Here is a 6,130-nt window from a genome sequence, read left to right as displayed (position 1 = left end):
GTGATAACCCTATTGGGTACACCAAAACGGCACACCAGTCCTTTGAAGAACTTGACAGCTGACTGCGCTGTGACCTTCCTCACTGCTTCCACTTTTGGCCACTTTGTGAACTTGTCGATTGCAACGCACAAGTACTCAAAGCCCCCGACAGCGCGGGGGAAAGGGTCCAGTATGTCGAGCCCCCAGACCGAGAAAGGCCAGGAGAGAGGAATGGTTTGAAGGGCTTGAGCTGGCTGATGAAGCTTCTTTGAATGGAACTGACATGCTTCACACCTGGTGACTAGTGTCGTCGCATCCTGGAGGGCGGTGGGCCAGAAGAAGCCTTGCCTAAACACTTTGCCGGCAAGGGCCCTTGACCCGATGTGGGATCCACATATGCCTCCATGTATCTCCGTCAACAACCACAGTCCTTCCTCTCGAGGGATACACTTCAATTTCACGCCGTTCGGCCTCTTTCTGTACAGAACGTCATCGACGAACTGGTACATAGTAGAGCGACGGGCTACTTTTTCCGCTTCTTCCTGCTCCTCAGGAAGTTCCCCTTTTTGGAGGAATCGGATGGTATGCTGTGCCCACGCTGGAGCCTGGGGCTCGACGGCGAGGACTAAAGGCATTTCCTCTGCTATCGGAGTGACTGTCTCCATGGTAAGAGCTTGATGCTCTGTCGGAGCTAGCCGTCCCATGGCGGGCTCAGTGTCTCCGACCACATCCTTGCCGGCGGCTTCGGGGAGCTCGCCGGGAAAGTACTTGTCGGGCCCTAATTTTCTCCTCTTATTCTGCTCTGTTGATGGATCAACGGATGGCTGAGTTAGCCGAAGCACAAAGGTACCTGGTTCCACAGGTAGCTTGAGGGCAGCGCATTTTGACAGGTAATCGGCGATATCATTCTCCGCTCGGGGAACGTATCCTGCCTGTATACCGTCAAAATGCTCTTCCAGCTTTCTCACTTCATCGACGTAGGTCTTGATCAATGGGCTCTGGTAATCCTTGTTGACTTGCTTGACGACAAGTTGCGAGTCGCCTCTGACGACGAGTTTCTTGATTCCGAGGTCCACCGCGATCCTAAGACCGGCAAGCAGCCCTTTGTACTCAGCCGTATTGTTTGTTGACACCTCCCTGGGGAAGTGCATCTGGATCACGTACTTGAGGTGCTCTCCGGTGGGCGCGACGAGCAGTACGCCAGCCCCGGCGCCCTGTAAGGAGAAAGCTCCATCAAAGTACATGATCCAGTCGCAACTTGCCTCCTTGCTGGGGAGAGCAGTCTCTTGGGTTTCTTCGTCAGGCGCCGCGGTCCATTCTGCAACGAACTCCGCCAGGACTCGGCTTTGAATCGTTGAGGTACTCTCAAACTTGAGGCCAAAGCTGGACAGTTCCAGTGCCCACTCTACGATCATTCCCATTGTGTCTGGATTGTGCAATATCCGTTGCAGAGGGAGGCGAGTGACGACAGTGATTTCGTGCGCCTGGAAGTAGTGACGCAGCTTCCTCGAGGCCATAAGAAGGCCGAAGAGCAGTTTCTGCACACCGGAGTACCTCGATCTAGCCCCCTGCAGGAGGGAACTAACAAAGTAGACCGGGTGCTGCATCATTTTCTTCTTCGGCGGCACTTCAATTGGCTGCGTCGTCTCGGCATCGGTGGCATCGGGCTCCGTCGCTGCTATTACCTCATCATCAATTTCTCTCTGCGCCACTAGTGCGGCGCTGACCACCTTGTTCGTTGCCGCCAGGTACAGCAGCAACGGTTCCTGTGGCCTAGGCGCAACTAGTATTGCCGCGGAGGAGAGGTACCTCTTCAAATCTTGCAATGCTGCTTCGGCTTCTGGCGTCCACTCCATCGGGCCCGCCTTTTTCAAAATCTTGAAAAAGGGAAGGGCGCGCTCGACGGACTTGGAAATGAACCTGCTCATGGCGGCAACGCAACCAGCAAGCCGACGCACATCCTTGACTCGCTTGGGCGCTTCAATCTGCTCTATAGCTTTGATCTTGTCCGGATTGGCCTCTATCCCACGCTGTGACACAAATAACCCGAGAAGCTTGCCAGACGGGACGCCGAAGACGCACTTCTCAGGGTTCAGCTTGAGATTGATCTTGCGTAGGTTTGTAAATGTTTCTTGTAAATCTGATATGAGGGTTTCCCTGTTCTTGGTTTTGACCATTATATCATCCATATAAGCTTCCATATTTCTATGGAGCTGGGGTTCAAAACCAATCTGGACAGCCCTTGCAAACATTGAACCAGCACTCTTCAACCCGAAAGGCATCCGTATAAAGCAATACGTACCACATGGCGTGATGAATGCCGTTTTCTCTTCATCTTCCCTTGTCATGAAGATCTGGTGGTAGCCGGAGTAGGCATTGAGGAATGACAACAGATCACACCCAGCTGTGGAGTCAACAATCTGGTCGATGCGCGGCAACGGGAAGGGGTCTTTGGGACAAGCCTTATTAATATCTGTGTAATCAATACACAGCCTCCACTTCCCATTTGCCTTGCGCACTACCACCGGATTGGCCAACCAAGTTGGATGGAGCACTCCTCTTACCAAACCCGCTGCTTCCAGTTTCCGGATCTCCTCTGTGATGAACTCTTGCCGTTCCAAAGCTTGCTTTCTGACCCTCTGCTTGACGGGCCGTGCATGAGGACAGACAGCAAGGTGGTGCTCAATCACCTCCCTGGGAACGACGGGGATGTCGGATGCTTGCCATGCAAACACATCGACATTCGCCCGCAGGAAGGTGACGAGCGCGTCTTCCTATTTGTCATCAAGGGTGGAGCTTATGGTAAAAGCTCCTCCCGTATCGTCCTCCTTGACAAGAACCTTCTTGGTTCCCGGCGGTGTGGCCCTGGACTTCTTGTTTCTGTCGGCGGAGCTCTCTGGCACGTCCTCGACGGGAGCGCTACACTCCGAAGAGGTGCGCTTGCCGGAGTGGGTGCCTGAGGTCTCACCGGTCTTCTTCTTTTTCCTTCCCGGGGCTCCAACGACAGGAGCAAGCGCCTTAGCAGTGGCGGCTGCTGCAACTGCTTGTTGGTAGAGTTGGTCATCGCAAATTAGCGCATCCTTCTTGTCTGATGGGACGGTGATGATCGTCACAGGCCCCGGCATCTTCAGGGTGTTGTAGGCGTAATGTGACGCCGCCATGAACTTGGCCAGCGCTGGGCGGCCAAGGATCCCGTTCTAAGGCAAGGGATCTTGGCAAGGTCAAACACAATCCTTTCTGTCCTGTAGTTCAGATCATTCCCAAAAGTCACGGGCAACGTGACCTTTCCCTTTGGTTGACTTCTTCCTGGGTTGACCCCCTGAAACGTGCCCGTCTCTTCGAGGTCTTCATCAGGAATCTGCAATTTCTCGATCACGGCAGGCGAGATTAAGTTCAGACCGGCCCCGCCATCGACTAGCATCTTTGTCACCTTGAGGTTGCGTATTGTTGGTGAAACCAACAATGGCAAGCACCCGACTGCAGTAGTGCGATCAGGGTGATCCTCAGTGTCAAAAATGATAGGTGTGCTGGACCACTTCAGCGGCCTTTGGGCATCAAACGACGGTTCCGCCGCTGTAACCTCACGCGCCCACTGTTTAAGCTGGCGGTGAGAGGTATGCAGCGAGGCGCCACCATCGACGCACATGGCCTCTGTAGCTTTCTGAAATTCTTGGTCATCAGACTCATCGTCCTCTTCGTGATCATCGTCTTCTGGCTTTTTGTCACGGCCCTGGGCGGGCCTCTCCTTTTGTTTATCTTTGCCGCGACGGCCCGCCTGGCCGTCACGCTTCTTGCCGGACCCCTCAGCACTGTCCCGGCCTTTCTCCTTGTCCCGCCTCTCATATTCAGCCCTCTGCTTCTCAGCAAGGAGCTCAACCTGTCGGTAGTTCTGGAGATCATGGCCTTTGGTGTGATGGATCTTGCAGTATTGCTTGTCGGAGTTTCCTGGCTTCTCGGTAGCCGCCAAGGCCCGGCAGGCGACACATCCGGCAATTTCCTTGTCGGGGTCATCTGCCTTGGTTTTCTTGGCGGAGCCGGCGTCGTCAGATCCCTCGATGGCAAGCACAGCTTTACCTTTGCGCTTCCTGTTGCGGCGCCGGCCTTTCTTCGCCGGGGCGGCAGTATCCTCATCTGAGGAGTCGGTTTCCACGCCGGCATCTTCACCGGGGTACTTCCTTCCCTCTTCAGCTCGGGCACATCTGTCAGCAAGAGCATAGAGTTCTTCCACATCTTTCACCTTGTTCATTGCCAGTTCTTCGCGCATCTTGCGGTTACGCACGTTCTGATGGAACGCGCTGATGATGGTGGCAGGGTGAACATCAGGGATATTGTACTGTACCTGGCTGAACCTCTGTATATACTTGCGCAGACTCTCGCCTCCCTTCTGGGGAATGACATGCAGGTCGCTTGCTTGGCCATGGGCTTGGTGACCTCCAGTAAAGGCGCCCACAAACTCATGGCACAAATCCGACCAGGAGGAAATAGAGTCTACCGGCAAGTGCATCAACGACGACATGGCGTTGGGTTTAAGAGCCAATGGAAAGTAATTCGCAAGCACCTTATCGTCGCGGGCTCCGGCGGCTTGCATCGCGATGGTGTAGATGCTGAGGAACTCAGACGGGTGAGTCTTGCCGTTGTACTTTTCGCCAACGTCAGGTTTGAAGGTGCGGTGAGTGGGCCACTGGAACTGCCGCAGCTCACGGGTAAAAGCCGGACAGCCTACCTCGTAAGGTAGGCCTCCAGGGCTCTCCGGGGCCGGGTGGTTCACAGCAGACACTGCTCGCCTGTCTGACTGGTGGCGCGCTCCGCGCCGGCGCTCGATAGTGGTTCGAGCGTCTTCATGGGCTCGTTCCCGAAGAACTTGGCACTGGTCACAGTGGGTCCGGGGGTCAGACGATGCTATGGAGATGTCGTCGCCCGCGACGTCGCGACGAGCCGGCGTCTGCGGTACCGGATGGGGAAGAGGTGAATGCACCGTGGTCGCGGCGCCGCCGGCTTTCCCGCCACTGGTCCGCGGGACTCCATCGGAGCGTCGACCCGGGGGCCCCACCGGACTTGGTTCGTCTTTGTTGGCCACCGCAACAAGGCTTCGGATAGTGGCTCTCCATTCGTCGAGTTTCCCCGTAGTGGGAGGAAAGTCGAGGAGCAACTGCGTGCGCGCGAGGGCCTCTGCTGGCGTCGGTGGCGGCGAAACCTGCACGGATCGCGACGCGCTTCGACTTCTGACCATGTCAGAAGGAGCTCTATCACGACCCCGCGGTCGCATGCCGTTTTCACCAGCGCCTCGGCGAGTGGGCAGGTCTTCTACGTCCCGGGAGTGGCGCTCGGGGCTCTTCCCGCGGCGACGCCCGGGATCTTCGGCGTGATTACCCCATTCGTCGCGCGCTGCCTGGGAGGAGCGAGCTGTTGGTGCCGGTGTGGGAGTCTCGGAGGCCCTTGCGTCGCCTTCGGGCGGGGCGGCAATGACCTTGGAAGGCCCCGCTCCACCCGCGAAGGGCTTGGCTCCGCCTTTGGATTTGCGACGTGTGGCCCGTTACCAGGCGCACAAACATCGCCGCCTCCCGAACTCCGGCTGCTGGGATGGTGTTGGAGTTCGCGAGCAGCGCCCCGGGTCCTTTCTACGACCGGTCCGCTGCTCGCCCGCGTCGGGACGGGCTGTGCGGCTTCCGACTGGCCAACCGCCACCGTCGTCTTCTTCTTGGGCGCCATGATGATTAAGAAGCGCCGAACTAACTTCTAAACCGATTCTCACAACTGCGCCCCCTATCTGGCGCGCCAAAGATGTTGGTGGGAACGACACCTATGGGATCACAAGAATCCCTACTATGGTTAGCGGGGCGCGGGGTAGTGAGAAGAGCGGATCAAACAGATAGCACACGGTTCGTTTATCCAGGTTCGGGCCGCGAGGATGCGTAAAACCCTACTCCTACTTTGGTGGATTGTATATCTGTCTTCTTGAGCTAGCTATGGGGCGTGAGGAGCTCCAAAAAGCCAAATCCTTCCCCTTGTCGCCTCGGGCCTCCTTTTATAGAAAAAGGGGTTGCCACAGTGGCACACAGGAGGTGGAAAGGGTACAGTGATGTGAGGTTATCCCTCGCATTACATGACAAGGCGCCTTTAATGCGTCTTGCTTAGGTGTCCTTGCTTTATC

This window comes from Triticum dicoccoides, chromosome 5A (genome assembly GCF_002162155.2).
Source record: "Triticum dicoccoides isolate Atlit2015 ecotype Zavitan chromosome 5A, WEW_v2.0, whole genome shotgun sequence".
Lineage (NCBI taxonomy): Eukaryota > Viridiplantae > Streptophyta > Magnoliopsida > Poales > Poaceae > Triticum > Triticum dicoccoides.
The sequence above is the reverse complement of the archived record's forward strand: the minus strand, read 5'-3'. Positions refer to the sequence as shown.